At 39.5% G+C, this 17830-nt stretch overlaps 1 protein-coding gene and 1 pseudogene across 1 annotated transcript in view; one reads left to right on the top strand and one right to left on the bottom strand.

Annotated features, from left to right (window-relative positions):
• Nucleotides 1–17830, top strand: part of TMEM117 (transmembrane protein 117) — a 580634-nt gene that overhangs the window by 183289 nt on the left and 379515 nt on the right. The gene's annotated exons all lie outside the window — the stretch shown is intronic.
• On the bottom strand, nucleotides 4030–5544 carry LOC104654922 (annotated as a pseudogene).

The raw sequence follows: 17830 nt of genomic DNA, 5'->3' as shown, positions 1-17830 counted from the left end.
TCCTTTCCTCCCAGATAGCTTCCTCCTCTTGGCTTAGCACTTTCATTCTTTTTAGTGACCACTTTATACAATCACCTCTTTCCTTTTTCATTTCCACTTTATTGGCTTGAGGATGCACCTAATAGCATAAATATTGTCTACAAAAATTCCACCCCTAGCCATTACCTCCCCTCCATTACAGGAATCTCAAGTTGGGGGTTTCTAGTATATTTTGGTTTTATGTAATATACCATGAGCAGTATACCTAGCTAAGCTGCGACATCAATGTATTGTTTCAGGCTGATTAGAGAGGAGCACCTCTAGAAAGAAATATGCTGAAGGCTACCATTCTGACCATTATTAGTGGGCCTAAATACCAGCTAGAAATGTGGGAAAACTCATTAATGAAGGATGCTTAAAAGCTGGACAAGTAGACAAAGCTTATTTTCTAATAACTAACTGAAAGAAGAATGAAGAAAGTTCCAAATGTTTAGGAAACATCTACTGTGGCCAGTCATTGTCAGGCATGCTCACATGTGTGCATTTAATCCTCACAGTAGCCCTAGGAAGTAGGAATTACTATGCTCATTTTACAAATTTCAAAACAAGATGAGAACGGATTCTTGGTAGAAAAAATACCTGAAGACCTCTGTTTCAAATAAGTGAACATTGGCCATTTCTGGGTGCTTTGGTAACAAAGTTTTGTTTAATGTCTAAAGTTAACATGAAACGTCATTTTCATTTAAAAGTACAATTTTATGAAATACTAAATATATAGAAGCCTTGCACAATATTATAAACCAGGAACTGACGTAAATCCATATATTCCAACTTCCTTTGACATCATATTATCTTTTCATAAGAGATAGTCACTTTGACTAATAGGGACAAGAAGAAAACCAATAATATTAGAAAACAGTCTCCATCCAGCTTTGTTTTGACTGGGGTCATCACTCTAAGGCACATGCCTTATTTTGCTCTGACACTTCAGGATGTTCCCTCCTGGTATTAGCTGTGCACCAAGACTAAGAGGTCACAGAGCTGTCCTTGCTATTCTCAGTAAATAAGTTTTGCAAAATCTCCAGGCCTTCTTGAAGAGTATTCAGATGTAGAAAGTGATATAGGTGATATAGTTTGGCCGTGTCCCCACCCAAATCTTGTTTCAGATTGTAGCTCTCACAATGCCCACATGTTACAGGAGAGACGCGGTAGAAGGTAATTGAATCATGGGGGTGGGTCTTTACCATGCTATTCTTGTGATAGTGAATAAATCTCACAAGATTTGATGATTCTATAAGGGGGAGTTTACCCTGTACAAGCTTCCTCTTTTTGCCTACTGCCATCCGTGTAATACTTGGCTTTCTTCTCCTTACCTTCTGCCATGATTATGAGGCATCCCCAATTATGTGTAACTGTAAGTCCATTAAACCTTTTTTTCCGTATAAATTACCCAGTCTCGAGTATGTCTTTATTAGCCACATGAAAACGGACTAATACATAGGGTTGTAGCTGATCAGCTATAAAGATGGGCCTCCCTTTAGGTCCTGCAGCAGTATGGCACTAATTTGAAAGCCTCCATCCATTCCACATAACGAAAATCAGAAAAAGAACATTCACCACTTATCTGTACTTTCTACAAAGAAACAGATACCTGGATGAGGACCAAGACTGCCTCCCTCTTCATGTCATTTTATATGTCTATGTAGACAGAGTCAGCAAGCAGAGAGATATGAAGTGCTTGCAAGGTACCTAGGTCTGTCCTTGCATTCAGACATTCCCTTGCTACTTGCGATTCCTTGACAGAAGACATTGTGGTAGTGGGTACTTACGAGAGAAGCAAATAGAATGGGGCACTCTCCCAGGGTAAACATTGAATCCTCTCTTGCTGTTACAGAGTCAAGTTCCCTGAGGCCTGGGCTTGATTTTTCATGCAGATTAAATGATAGCTATTAATACTCTCTCTAACTTAGTAATTCTCTGTGAGCTCCCTTGAGAGGGACCCAAGTACTCTTATTTTCCATCTCTCCTCACAAAGAATCAATAATGAAACTAAGTATTGACCATTATGTATCTGTCGAGCACATGATACCGGAAGAATTGAGATGGCTGGGGGTGGGGAAGGTTTGAATAACCAGATACATATAGTTAGATAGGTAAAGATATCTCATAGGTATACTTTCATTTTTTTGTTTTTAAAATACTCGTTATATATAAGTCTTGTGCTAGGCACTGAAGATGCAATGCTGAATAAGACAGCTTAGATTCCTTTTTGTGAAGTGTAAGATGTACCCCTCCCAAATGTTCTATTGATGACAGATTTCTATTATTAGAAGCCTCATAATTTTGTATTCTTTCATCACTTCTGAGGTCAAGCTTTACATGGTAACTTTCCTCAGTTTAGAAACACACTTGTTTTCTTACTTTTTAGATGTTTGTCCTAGAGTTTGCAGTATACATTTACAAGTAATACAAGTCCCCTTTCAAATAACACTATACCACTTGATGGGTAGTGCATGTACCTTATATATCAAGATATTCCTAATTCCTCCCTCTCATCCCTTGTATAATTGCTATAATTTGTTTTACTTATACAAAACTATACCTAAGCATATGCCCATGAGCATACATAATCAAATATGTTTTTGCTCTTATTTTGAACAGATTGTCAGATTAAGAATAAGAAAAAGAAGTTTTCGTTTTACGTTCATTTATTCCTTGATGATGCTCCTTTTTTCTTTATGAAGACCAGAGTTTCTGACCTATATCATTTCCTTGGTCTCTGAAAAACATTTTTCTAACATTTCTTGCAAGATAGGTCTACTGGCAAAAAATTTCCTCTTTTTTTTCTTGTCTAAGAAAGTCTTTATTTCTCTTTCACTTTTGAAAAATAACTTTACAAGACACAGAATTCTAGCTTTTTTCAAGAAAAAAAGTGAGTTTCTTTCTCTCAACCGTTTATTACAATAGTCCCTCCTATCCGTAGGGGATACATTCTAAGACTTATAGTGGATGCCTGAAACTGAGGATAGTACCAAGCCCTCTAAATAGTATTGATATGGTTTGGCTGTGTCCCCACCCAAATCTCATTTTGAATTGTATCTCCCACAATTCCCATGTGTAGTGGGAGGGACCCAGTGGGAGGTAATTGAATCATGGGGGCTAGTATTTCTGGTTCTGTTCTCATGATAGTGAATAAGTCTCATGAGATCTGATGGTTTTGTAAAGAGGAGTTCCCCTGCATAAGCTCTCTCCTTTTGCCTGCTGCCATCCATGTAAGTCATGACTTGCTCCACCTTGCCTTCTGCCATGATTGTGAGGCCTCCACAGCCACGTGGAACTGTGAGTTCACTAAACCCTTTTTCCCATATAAATTGCCCAGTCTCGGGTATGTCTTTATCACCAGCATGAAAATGGACTAATAGAATTGTGGCTGAATCAGCCATAAATACAGGCCTCCCCTTAGGCCCTGCAGCAGTATGGCACCAGTTTGAAAACCTCCATCCAGTCCACATAATGAAAGTTAGAAAAAGATCATTTACCACTTATCTGTGCTTCCTACAAAGAAACAGATACCTGGATGAGGACCAAGACTGCTTTCTAGATTGAATGATAGCTATTAATACTGTCTCTAACTTAGTAATTCTCTGTGAGCTCCCTTGAGAGGGTCAAAGTACTCTTACTTTCCATCTGTCCTCACAAAGAATGAAGAATAAGTCTTGACTGTTATCTGTCAAACACCTGATACTGGAAGAATTTAGATGACTGGGGGTGGGGAAGCTTTGAATAATCAGATACATACATATAGATAGATAGGTAAAGATATCTTATAGGTATACTTTCATTTTTTTGTTTATAAAATACTCATTATGTATAAGACTTGTGCTAGGCACTGAAAATGCAATGCTGAATAAGGCAACTTAGATTCCTTTTTGTGAAGCGTAAGATCTACCCCTCCCAAATGTTCTACTGGTGACAGATTGCTATCATCGAATGCCTCATAGTTTTGTATTCTTTCATCACTTCTAAGATGAAGCTCTATGTAGTAAATCCTCAGTTTAGAGACACTGGACATACCGTCCTTCTTCTGTGGCTTTTCCGGTGTCTAAGAAGGCTCAACCACCTACTAAAGTTTCTTCTGCATATGATACAAGTATAAGGCAGTTCACCTGTGTGGGTTCTCTGGTGTTTGATAAGGTGGAAGTTCTGAATGAATCTTTTTCCACATTCATGACATTTAAAGGACTTCTCTCCCATGTGAATTACTTGGTGTATGTGTAGATTTGTGTCATGACTAAAGCTTTTCCCACACCATGAGCATCTATATGGTTTTACTCCTTGATGTGTCATGTAGCACTTACTAAGATCTGAACTCCATCTAAACCTCGTGTCACATTGTTGACATTTACAGGTTTTTTGTTGAGTGTGAATTCTCTGGTACTTAAGAAGATCAGAGCTAACTGAAGCTTTTCCCACATTCCTGAGATTTAAAAGATTTCTCTCCTGTGTGGTGTTTCCCATGAAGATATATAAGTTTTGGAAGCTCTTGTTTACAAGTGGCAAGTTTCTTTACTTCCTTGGAAAAGCTCGATGCTGTTTCTGTACCTTGTGTGTATCACCATGATTTTCCCTGCCTGTTGTTTTCTGGGCAATTTCATTCTGGTCTTTTTTGATACTTTGCATCCTAACATTTGTATTTCTGGTGCAGAAAGATACAGGATGATCATTTCCAGTGTCATATTTTAGCTTTAATCCTAGAGAGATGACAGTTTCATAGATACTCTGTATTACAACGTTGTAGAGTCTTCTCAGGAGGATGCAATAATTGCCATTCTTCCTCAGAAAAATACACAGCCACTTCTTCAAATGTCAAAAACTCTGGGACTCAGGTAGGATGAGGTCAGGTGCCATCTTCCAGTCTTTGGTCCTTTTCTGCTCAAAACAGGCTAAAAACTGTTGTACATACACAACTCTTTCATATACAGGCTGTGTTTCTTTGTGAGTATTCCAGCCCAGCTGTTCTTGGAGTACCCAGTATATATTCTAGCATTCTTTCTGGAACACACTCTTTGGTTGGGGCTTCACTGGTTTACACTTGAAGCCTGGGGCCACTGCTGTTCCTCCCAGGAGCACTGCCTTCTTTCCCAGCTCATGGGCTGTGACCTTATTCTTTGTTTGACCAGGTTCTCTCTGCAAGCATTTCACCAGGACCACAGCCTGTTTTGACATTCTGTGGATGATGCTTCTGCATCCAGTTCTGGGTATCCTTGTGCAAAATAGTCAGGGACTGCTCTAACATCAGTATTTCTAAGATCTGCTCTTTTGAGTGGATCTCTGGCCTCAATCACTGATGGCATAATGTCTGAAGTAGGCTGACAGCCTCTGGTGGTCCAGTTGCTTCATCGTATCAGAAGGTCTGGAAGTGCCTGTGAGCATCCTCAGGCCGAGATACCCTATTTATGTGATGTATTTCTTACTGGGACTGGAGTTCTCTTTCACAGACCCATTAGTCTCCCACATAGTCCCCATCTGGGGGTTCAAGTATGCATTTGCCTTCAGCTCTCTCATCATTGTTTGCTCTAGGAACAGTTTTACCCCTATGTGTGACACTGACACCCACCTGGGGCCACCTCTGACAAATGAGAGTGCGTCAGGTTTGGTACAATATCAATGAATAGATGTTCCTAGGAGCACTTCTGTCAGCTCTGGCTTCCCTGGAGGCCACTTTCATCTTCCTCTGCTTGACTACCCTCTATTGCCATGTCTCCCTGCTGCTCTGGGTATTGAAGCTCTCTGTTCCTGCACCACATGTGGAAGCAGTGTCAGGAAAGCACACTATGCCTGGCAAGTGAAGTTTCAAGATTCTGGGAGCCTTGGAAGGGGCTCTGGAAGATCAGTTTTCCCATTCTAGCCCTCCACCTCCCGGAGACCTTACCTGGACTCACTATTCCTCGGTCGATACCTATTTTCTCTTTATTGCCCTTGTTCTTTGCTTCCATTTTTGTGTTCCAAACTTTTGCTGCCTTTTGTGGTTTAAATTGAATATTTTATATTATTTTATATTGTCTCCTTAGAATATCACCATACTTGTTTTCTTACTTTTTAGGTGTTTGTCCTAGAGTTTACAATGTACATTTATAAGTAATCTAAGTCCCCTTTCCAATAACCCTGTACCACTTGATGGGTAGTGCATGTACCTTATAATAAGATATTCCTAATTCCTTCCTCTCATCCCTTGTATAATTGCTATCATTCGTTTTACTTATATAAAACTATACCTAAGCATATACACATGAGAATACATAATCAGATACATTTTTGCTCTTACTGTTGAACAAATTGTCAGAGCAATTAAGAATAATAGAAACAAAAGTCTTCATTTTACCTTATTTGTTCCTTCACAATGCTCTCCTTCATGAAGATTGGAAGTTTTGACGTGTATCATTTCCCTTGTCTCTGAATAACTTTGTTCTAACATTTCCTGCAAGATACATCTACTAGTAACAAATTTTCTCATTTTTTTCTTGTCCAAGAAAGTCTTTATTTTTCTTTCAGTTTTGAAGAATAATTTCAGAGGGTACAGAATTCTAGGATTTTTCTAGAAAAAAATGAGTTCCTTTCTCTCAATTCTTTATTACGGTAGTCCCTCCTCTATCTGTAGGGGATACATTCTGAGACTTCTAGTGGATGCTTGAAACTGAGGATAGTATAAGCCCTGTATATACTATTGTTATGGTTTGGCTGTGTCCCACCCAAATCTCATCTTGAATTGTAACTCCCACAATTCTCATGTGTAGTGGGAACAACCCAAGTGGAGATGATTGAATCATACGTGGAGGTCTTTCTGTTGCTGCTCTTGTGATAGTGAATAAGTCTCATGAGATCTGATGGTTTGATAAAGAGGAGGTCTCCTGCACAAGCTCTCTCTCTTTGCCTGCTCCCATCCATGTAAGACATGACTTGCTTCTCCTTGCCTTCCATCATGATCGTGAGGCCTCCCCAGCCATATGGAACTGTAATTTAATTAAACCTCTTTTTCATCCCAGTCTTGAGTATGCCTTTATCAGCATCGTGAAAATAGACTAATATAACTGTATTCTTTACTATACAAATGTACATATGTATGACCAAGTTTATTTTATAAGTTAGGCATAGTGAGATATTAACAATATTAATGAAATAGAATAATTATGATAATATACTGTAATAAAAGTTATGTAAACATAGTTTCTCTCTCAAAATATCTTACGGTGTTATACCAAACTTCATTTTGTTGTCTGTTCTCTGATAAGTGAGAAGGCTATTAAGTGACTATATACATTTATAGCATATAAACATATATACACTGGACAAAGAGATGATTGACTTCCCAGGAGGGATGGAATGGGATGGTGTGAGATTTCTTCACACTACTTACAATGGTGCATAGTTTAAAAGTTATGAATTATTTATATGTAGAATTTTTCATTTAATATTTTCAGACCATTGTTGACAGAGGGCAACTGAAATCATGGAAAGCAAAACCATGGTATAAGGGGGACCACTGTATTTCACCCCAGTCCCTTTTTATTGCGTGATTTCTGAGGTGAAGTTGGATGTATTTCTTATCTTTTTTCCTTTATATGTGTAAGGTGGTTTTTTCCCCTCTGGTTTTAAGATTTTTTTTTCCTTTGATTTTCTGCAGTTTGAATACAATATGCCCAGGTGTTATGTGCTTTTTTTGGTACTTGTTCTGCCTGGTGTTCTGTGAGCATCGTGGAGCTGTGGTTTGTTGTCTAACATTAATTTGGAAAAATTCTCAGTCATTGTTGCTTCAAATATTGTTTCTTTTCTTTTTTTTTTTTTTTTTTTTTTCTGTTTCTTCTTTTTCTGATATTCCCATTACACATAGTTATACCTTTCCTGGTTAACCCATGGTTCTTATATATTCCTTTTTATTTTCTGCTTTTTATCTTTGCTTTTTAGTTTTGGAGATTTCTATTGACATGTTCTCAAAAAAAAAGTTTTAATATTCTTTCCTCAGTCATGTCCAATCTATGAATGAGCCCATCAAAGGCATTCTTCATTTCTGATCCACTTGTTTTGATCTGTAACATTTAAAGAAATCCTTTCTTAGAATTTCATCTTTCTGCTTATGTTATCCATCTGTTCTTGCAAGTTATTATTATTATTTTTTTTGATAAAAGCCCTTAGCATATTAATGATAGTTTTTAAACATTCGTGGTCTAACAATTCCAACTTCCCTGGCATATGGGACTCTGGTTCTGATACCAGTTCAGTTTTTTTCAAACTGGGGTTTTTACTTTATAATTGTTTTCCTTGTAATTTCTTGTTGAAAGGAGGACGTGATGTACTGGGTAGAAAGAAGTGCAGTAAATAGGCCTCCAGTGGTGCATTAGTAGGGTGTGGTGGGGAGGGGAAGTCTTTTGTAGTCCTCTGATTGAGTGTCACACTTTTTTTCTTTTTTCTCTTTCTTTCTTGCTTGCCTTTTTTTTTTTTTTTTTTTTTTGGGACAGGTTCTCACTTTGTCACCCAGGCTCATGTCCAGTAGTGGCGTGAACAGGGCTTGCTGCCGCTGCCTTAACCTTCCAGCCTTAAGTGATCCTTCCACCCCAGCCTCCGAAGTAGCTGGGACTACAGGCATACACCATCACACCCTAGTTAATGTTTGTTTTTTTTGTAGGGATGGGATTTCGCCATGCTGCCCAGGTTGGTCTCGAACTCCTGAGGTCAAGTGATCAGCCTACAGCCTCCCAAAGTGCTGGGATTACAGGTGTGAGTCACTGCACCCAGTCTAGGTCTCAGACTTTTAATGAGCCTGTGGCCCTGGGCTCTGAACTTCACCAGTGCTTCACAGTTTTTCCCCAACTTAGGCTGGATATGATGACTAGGGTGGTCTGGAGTTAGGTATTTCCCTTCCGCCTGGTAGGTTAGGCTCTGATAAAATTCCAGGAGGTTAGGCTCTGGAGGGCAGGCCTTGCAAAGAACAGAATATCCTTTCTTTCATATTTCAAATGGTTCCTCTTCTCTCCCCACTGCTGAAAGCACAGGGGGATTTTTCTCTGATAGTCGCTGTGAGGACCTGGAGGTAAGACTCACAGAAGTGTGAGGGTCCTCCGTGGCTGGGTTCCCTGGAGTTTCTAGCTCTCAGACTTGTCCACACCAAGCCTCCATCAGCTTATCAGTTGCAGCTCAGATTTCTGCACCTCAGCCTTGGTTCCTGAAGTGGTTTCTGCTCATGAATTCCTCCTTTGGTAAGTTGTGATTCTCTGTATTTGCCTGTCTGTCTCTCCAACTTTTGGTGTAGGGTTTGCCCTATGACTTCACTTCACTGACAGATCTAAGAAGAGTTGTTGATTTTTCAGATCACTCAGCTTTTTGCTTGCTGTTAGGATGGAGTGGCAACTTCCAAGCTCCTGACATGTTGGACAGGAAACTGGAAGTTGAAAGAGGATTTGAAACCCAACAAACTTTCAAGGGAGAGGCACAGGAGAACAATAGACAGCTCAGATACAGCTGTGGACTAGAGAAGGAAAGACTTGTGTCTTTTTCACGGTGAAGCCTGGGCAGTGGGAAGCCATATTCAGAAGTCCCTGTCCCCACAGCACGAAAGCAAGAGAACTGAACTGGCTTTAGGTAGATAGGCCATGGCAGGTAGAGGGGCCATGGCAACCTTACAGAGTTCCAGTCACCCCACTGTGGTGCAGAGAATAACAGAAGCATTTTCCCTTTGTCACTAAGGGTGGTATGGACATGCTCCCTCAGCAGACCTGATGAGGCCTTGGGGTTACGATGAGGGGATAGGATGAGATTGAAAGATGAGGCCAATGACTGTCGGCCAGGTGTCTGAGGAGCTGAGTTTCTCATGACCTAACATGAGGTGTCTGCTTCCAGGGAGGATATGAGCCTGAGGTAGAAATAGCTGGGGTATGGCCTGAGAAGTTCTAACGCGTTCCCAGGTGATGCTGATGCTCCTAAATCTGGGATAACACTTTGAAAACCACTGCATTGTTTTGTTCCAAACTTCCAAACCTCCTATTATTTGGTAAGTATAAGTAGATCTATGCATAATCGAAAGATAGAGTACACTACCCAGTTCCACAGGTAGTGTACTTTCTTGTACTATATCGTTAATCACCTAGATGTAGCAAGGAAAATGAACACTGGTATCCCATCTTTTGGTTACTGCTATTTGTTTCCCCTTGATGTTTTGCTTTTATGTTGACACTTTTCTTTCTTTCTTCCTTCATTTTATTTGTTCTCCTTACTCTGATCTTTCCTTATAGCCTCTATTTGTTGTACTGTGTTTTTTTCTATGTTCTGTGAAATGCTGTGATAAGTATGTGAAAATAATATAATTTAATTAAGCTTAAGGCACACTACCTTGCATCTAGCCTGAGAACAGCACAAGCCTGCTGTAATTTCTCTGATTGGCCTCACTTAGGAGATTTTATTTGTTGAGAGGCATCTGAAAAACCTTAGCAAACTTGGTTCAGAAAAAAAAAAAATTGCTGGCTACAGTAGTAATATATAAATCGGAGACTTGAGACACAGATGATGTAGTTACCATAGAACAATTTTTTCTTTTTTGGCTATTATTACTTGTACTACCTACAAGATCTGTCCAAGAACAGTGTATCATCTAAAAGAGGGGATGCTGGACTTAAAAAAAAATGAAAAAGAAAATTTAAATTAAAAAGAAGTCTGAAGTCAGTCATTATTGTGTCCATATTGATATTCTTAATTGAAAAAGAATAAAACCCAGAGAGGCTTTTATTTATCGATTCTATGAAGAATGTATTTCTTTTATGTCATGGTGATCAGTGATTAATTCTTGATTATATATATAATATACACAAATAAGATTTCTTGGTATTTTTTGGACATAAAATTTTTGGATTATATGATTCTAAGACTTACATGCATATGTTCATCTCAAGATGAAAAAGCTTTTGCTCAATTTTTTTTTGGTTTATGTTGAAATGAGAATTAAAACCACTAGAGGGCACTGTGGATAAACATTTGTAGCAAAGATACCTATAGGAGCTAGAACCTGCCAGAATTTAGTTGTACAGGAAGTCCTCAATTACCCACATGTACCGATCCAAAAATTTGCTTATAAATTAACTCTTCAGAATTCGGATTCAGAATGTATTTTCCTAATAGAAACAATAAAATAAGTACAAGTATAATAATTTCCCAAGTTGACCCCTAACAGTCTGTTAATTATATATATGACAGGTTTGTTTGTTATATGAAGTAAGCAACAAAAACAAAAACAAATATTATACACCTCATTGAGATATAATTGGATTTACCAAACAACAAATAAGACTGTGCAACTCATTTCGATATAATGGGATTTAAGAAAATTTTGATGTAGAGAGTTTCATTTTGGTGGGAACAGGCTTAATTACAAAACCCCACTAGCTTGGAAATACTACAGAGTTACTGTCTCTGTGTCTCAAAAACAAGAGTAAAACAAAATACCCAGGAATAAACTGTAAATCTGTGGGTCACCCCCATTGACTGGATTGATAGCACTACCCCTTCCTTCCAACTCCCTTCAGTTTTTGTTGGAGTGGGGTTCATAGGGTTCTGCCTCCCTTGCACCCCACCTGGCTGCTTTGTTTTTATGTCCACTACCTCTCACTACTGCTGCTTCTCCTGGTGCTGTTCAGTAGCACATTTGGCTTCTTTCCCTTTTCCTTAAAGGCAGCCAGATACTCAGCCAGTCCCAGCCTCTGTGTGAAGCCATTACTCCTGGTTCCAAGCTAGCAAGGGTAATTTAGCACTGTTTGCTTGCAGACCTAACTTTGGGAATTCACTCAGTTCACCTCCCAGGTGGAAACGGGACCATCCCCATGGCCACAGCAGAATCTCTCTTTCTCCCTGTGTCCCACCTGCCCTAGGAATGGTTGCCCTTTCCTCTTTCTTACTTCAGCTTTCTTCCTCCTAACTTAATTATTGTTTTGGGATTATTTAAATTGTTTTCTCTAGGGCTTTCACTCCATAACTCTACATTTCAATCAATGAGTGTTTTACACTAGATAGGAAACAAAACATGACTTGACAGTTAATTCTTCACCCTGATTTCTTGCCACATTTCCCTTTATTCTTTAGTGGAAATACAAAGTCACAGTTTGCTTTCATCTTTTTTTTTTTTTTTATTATACTTTAAGTTCTAGGGTACATGTGCATAACGTGCAGGTTTGTTACATATGTATACTTGTGCCATGTTGGTGTGCTGCACCCATCAACTCGTCAGCACCCATCAATTCATCATTTATATCATGTATAACTCCCAATGCAATCCCTCCCCTCTCCCCCCTCCCCATGATAGGCCCCAGTGTGTGATGTTCCCCTTCCCGAGTCCAAGTGATCTCATTGTTCAGTTCCCACCTATGAGTGAGAACATGCGGTGTTTGGTTTTCTGTTCTTGTGATAGTTTGCTAAGAATGATGGTTTCCAGCTGCATCCATGTCCCTACAAAGGACGCAAACTCATCCTTTTTTATGGCTGCATAATATTCTATGGTGTATATGTGCCACATTTTCTTAATCCAGTCTGTCACAGATGGACATTTGGGTTGATTCCAAGTCTTTGCTACTGTGAATAGTGCCGCAATAAACATACGTGTGCATGTGTCTTTATAGTAGAATAATTTATAATCCTTTGGGTATATACCCAGTAGTGGGATGGCTGGATCATATGGTACATCTAGTTCTAGATCCTTGAGGAATTGCCATACTGTTTTCCATAATGGTTGAACTAGTTTACAATCCCACCAACAGTGTAAAAGTTTTCCTATTTCTCCACATCCTCTCCAGCACCTGTTGTTTCCTGATTTTTTAATGATTGCTATTCTAGCTGGTGTGAGATGGTATCTGATTGTGGTTTTGATTTGCATTTCTCTGATGGCGAGTGATGATGAGCATTTTTTCATGTGTCTGTTGGCTGTATGAATGTCTTCTTTTGAGAAATGTCTGTTCATATCCTTTGCCCACTTTTTGATGGGGTTGTTTGTTTTTTTCTTGTATATTTGTTTGAGTTCTTTGTAGATTCTGGATCATAGCCCTTTGTCAGATGAGTAGATTGCAAAAATTTTCTCCCATTCTGTAGGTTGCCTGTTCACTCCGATGGTAGTTTCTTTTGCTGTGCAGAAGCACTTTAGTTTAATTAGATCCCATTTGTCAATTTTGGCTTTTGCTGCCGTTGCTTTTGGTGTTTTAGACATGAAGTCCTTGCCCGTGCCTATGTCCTGAATGGTACTACCTAGATTTTCTTCTAGGGTTTTTATGGTATTAGGTCTAACATTTAAGTCTCTAATCCACCTTGAATTAATCTTCGTATAAGGAGTAAGGAAAGGATCCAGTTTCAACTTTCTACTTATGGCTAGCCAGTTTTCCCAGCACCATTTATTAAATAGGGAATCCTTTCCCCATTTCTTGTTTCTGTCAGGTTTGTCAAAGATCAGATGGCTGTAGATGTGTGGTATTATTTCTGAGGACTCTGTTCTGTTCCATTGGTCTATATCTCTGTTTTGGTACCAGTACCATGCTGTTTTGGTTACTGTAGCCTTGTAGTATAGTTTGAAGTCAGGTAGCATGACGCCTCCAGCTTTGACCTTTTGACTTAGGATTGTCTTGGCAATGCGGGCTCTTTTTTGGTTCCATATGAACTTTAAAGCAGTTTTTTCCAATTCTGTGAAGAAAGTCATTGGTAGCTTGATGGGGATGGCATTGAATCTAGAAATAACCTTGGGCAGTATGGCCATTTTCACGATATTGATTCTTCCTATCCATGAGCATGGTATGTTCTTCCATTTGTTTGTGTCCTCTTTGATTTCACTGAGCAGTGGTTTGTAGTTCTCCTTGAAGAGGTCCTTGACATCCCTTGTAAGTTGGATTCCTAGGTATTTTATTCTCTTTGAAGCAGTTGTGAATGGAAGTTCATTCATGATTTGGCTCTCTGTTTGTCTGTTACTGGTGTATAAGAATGCTTGTGATTTTTGCACATTAATTGTGTATCCTGAGACTTTGCTGAAGTTGCTTATCAGCTTAAGGAGATTTTGGGCTGAGACGATGGGGTTTTCTAAATATACAATCATGTCATCTGCAAACAGGGACAATTTGACTTCTTCTTTTCCTACCTGAATACCCTTGATTTCTTTCTCTTGCCTGATTGCCCTAGCCAGAACTTCCAACACTATGTTGAATAGGAGTGGTGAGAGAGGGCATCCCTGTCTCGTGCCAGTTTCCAAAGGGAATTTTTCCAGTTTTTGCCCATTCAGTATGATTATAGCTGTGGGTTTGTCACAAATAGCTCTTATTATTTTGAGGTACGTTCCATCAATACCGAATTTATTGAGGATTTTTAGCATGAAGGGCTGTTGGATTTTGTCAAAGGCCTTTTCTGCATCTATTGAGATAATCATGTGGTTCTTGTCTTTGGTTCTGTTTATATGCTGGATTACATTTATTGATTTGCGAATGTTGAACCAGCCTTGCATCCCAGGGATGAAGCCCACTTGATCATGGTGGATAAGCTTTTTGATGTGCTGCTGAATCCGGTTTGCCAGTATTTTATTGAGGATTTTTGCATCGATGTTCATCAGGAATATTGGTCTAAAATTCTCTTTTTTTGTTGTGTCTCTGCCAGGCTTTGGTATCAGGATGATGTTGGCCTCATAAAATGAGTTAGGGAGGATTCCCTCCTTTTCTATTGATTGGAATAGTTTCAGAAGGAATGGTACCAGCTCCTCCTTGTACCTCTGGTAGAATTCAGCTGTGAATCCATCTGGTCCTGGACTTTTTTTGGTGGGTAGGCTATGAATTATTGCCTCAATTTCAGAGCCTGCTATTGGTCTATTAAGGGATTCAACTTCTTCCTGGTTTAGTCTTGGGAGAGTGTAAGTGTCCAGGAAATTATCCATTTCTTCTAGATTTTCTAGTTGATTTTCGTAGAGGTGTTTATAGTATTCTCTGATGGTAGTTTGTATTTCTGTGGGGTCTGTGGTGATATCCCCTTTATCATTTTTTATTGTGTCTATTTGATTCCTCTCTCTTTTCTTCTTTATTAGTCTTGCTAGCGGTCTGTCAATTTTGTTGCTCTTTTCAAAAAACCAACTCCTGGATTCATTAGTTTTTTGGAGGGTTTTTTGTGTCTCTATCTCCTTCAGTTCTGCTCTGATCTTAGTTATTTCTTGCCTTCTGCTAGCTTTTGAATGTGTTTGCTCTTGCCTCTCTAGTTCTTTTCATTGTGATGTTAGAGTGTCAATTTTAGATCTTTCCTGCTTTCTCTTGTGGGCATTTAGTGCTATAAATTTCCCTCTACACACTGCTTTAAATGTGTCCCAGAGATTCTGGTATGTTGTATCTTTGTTCTCATTGGTTTCAAAGAACATCTTTATTTCTGCTTTCATTTCGTTATGTACCCAGTAGTCATTCAGGAGCAGGTTATTCAGTTTCCATGTAGTTGAGCGGTTTTGAGTGAGTTTCTTAGTCCTGAGTTCTAGTTTGATTGCACTGTGGTCTGAGAGACAGTTGGTTATAATTTCTGTTCTTGTACATTTGCTGAGGAGTGCTTTACTTCCAATTATGTGGTCAATTTTGGAATAAGTGTGATGTGGTGCTGAGAAGAATTTATATTCTGTTGATTTGGGGTGGAGAGTTCTATAGATGTCTATTAGGTCCGCTTGGTGCAGAGATGAGTTCAATTCCTGGATATCCTTGTTAACTTTCTGTCTCGTTGATCTGTCTAATGTTGACAGTGGAGTGTTGAAGTCTGCCATTATTATTGTATGGGAGTCTAAGTCTCTTTGTAAGTCTCTAAGGACTTGCTTTATGAATGTGGGTGCTCCTGTATTGGGTGCATATATATTTAGGAGAGTTAGCTCTTCCTGTTGAATTGATCCCTTTACCATTATGTAATGGCCTTCTTTGTCTCTTTTGATCTTTGATGGTTTAAAGTCTGTTTTATCAGAGACTAGGATTGCAACCTTTGCTTTTTTTTGTTCTCCATTTGCTTGGTAGATCTTCCTCCATCCCTTTATTTTGAGCCTATGTATGTCTCTGCATGTGAGATGGGTCTCCTGAATACAGCAGACTGATGGGTCTTGACTCTTTATCCAGTTTGCCAGTCTGTGTCTTTTAATTGGAGCATTTAGTCCATTAACATTTCAGGTTAATATTGTTATGTGTGAACTTGATCCTGCCATTATGATATTAACTGGTTATTTTGCTCGTTAGTTGATGCAGTTTCTTCCTAGCCTCGATGGTCTTTACATTTTGGCATGTTTTTGCAATGGCTGGTACCGGTTGTTCCTTTCCATGTTTAGGGCTTCCTTCAGGGTCTCTTGTAAGGCAGGCTTGGTGGTGACAAAATCTCTAAGCATTTGCTTATCTGTAAAGGATTTTATTTCTCCTTCACTTATGAAACTTAGTTTGGCTGGATATGAAATTCTGGCTGTAAAATTCTTTTCTTTAAGAACGTTGAATATTGGCCCCCACTCTCTTCTGGCTTGTAGAGTTTCTGCCGAGAGATCTGCTTTTAGTCTGATGGGCTTCCCTTTGTGGGTAACCCGACCTTTCTCTCTGGCTGCCCTTAAGATTTTTTCCTTCATTTCAACTTTGGTGAATCTGGCAATTATGTGTCTTGGAGTTGCTGTTCTCGAGGAGTATGTTTGTGGCGTTCTCTGTATTTCCTGAATTTGAATGTTGGCCTGCCCTACTAGGTTGGGGAAGTTCTCCTGGATGATATCCTGAAGAGTGTTTTCCAACTTGGTTCCATTTTCCCTCTCACTTTCAGGCACCCCAATCAGACATAGATTTGGTCTTTTTACATAATCCCATACTTCTTGCAGGCTTTGTTCATTTCTTTTTCTTCTTTTTTCTTTTGGTTTCTCTTCTCGCTTCATTTCATTCATTTGATCCTCAATCGCTGATACTCTTTCTTCCAGTTGATCGAGTCAGTTACTGAAGCTTGTTCATTTGTCACGTATTTCTCGTGTCATGGTTTTCATCTCTGTCATTTCGTTTATGATCTTCTCTGCATTAATTAGTCTCACTGTCAATTCTTCCACTCTTTTTTCAAGATTTTTAGTTTCTTTGTGCTGGGTACATAATTCTTCCTTTAGCTCTGAGAAGTTTGATGGACTGAAGCCTTCTTCTCTCATCTCGTCGAAATCATTCTCTGACCAGCTTTGATCCGTTGCTGGTGATGGGCTGTGCTCCTTTGCAGGGGGAGATGCGCTCTTATTTTTTGAATTTCCAGCTTTTCTGCCTTGCTTTTTCCCCATCTTTGTGGTTTTATCTGTCTCTGGTCTTTGATGATGGTGACGTACTGATGGGGTTTTGGTATAGGTGTCCTTCCTGTTTGATAGTTTTCCTTCTGACAGTCAGGATCCTCAGCTATAGGTCTGTTGGAGATTGCTTGAGGTCCACTCCAGACCCTGTTTGCCTGGGTATCAGCAGCAGAGGTTGCAGAAGATGGAATATTGCTGAACAGCAAGTGTACCTGTCTGATTCTTACTTTGGAAGCTTCCTCTCAGGGGTGTACTCCACCCTGTGAGGTGTGGGGTGTCAGACTGCCCCTAGTGGGGGATGTCTCCCAGTTAGGCTACTCAGGGGTCAGGGACCCACTTGAGCAGGCAGTCTGTCCGTTCTCCAATCTCAACCTCGGTGTTGGGAGATCCACTGCTCTCTTCAAAGCTGTCAGACAGAGATGTTTGTGTCTGCAGAGGTTCTGCTGCCTTTTTGTTGTTGTTTTTTTTTTAGCTGTGCCTTGTCCCCAGAGGTGGAGTCTACAGAGACAGGCCGGTTTCCTTGAGCTGCTGTGAGCTCCACCCAGTTCG

This window comes from Rhinopithecus roxellana, chromosome 10 (assembly GCF_007565055.1).
Source record: "Rhinopithecus roxellana isolate Shanxi Qingling chromosome 10, ASM756505v1, whole genome shotgun sequence".
In the NCBI taxonomy this organism is placed as follows: domain Eukaryota; kingdom Metazoa; phylum Chordata; class Mammalia; order Primates; family Cercopithecidae; genus Rhinopithecus; species Rhinopithecus roxellana.
Note: the sequence above shows the minus strand (reverse complement) of the source record. Positions and strands in the feature narration are given on the sequence as shown.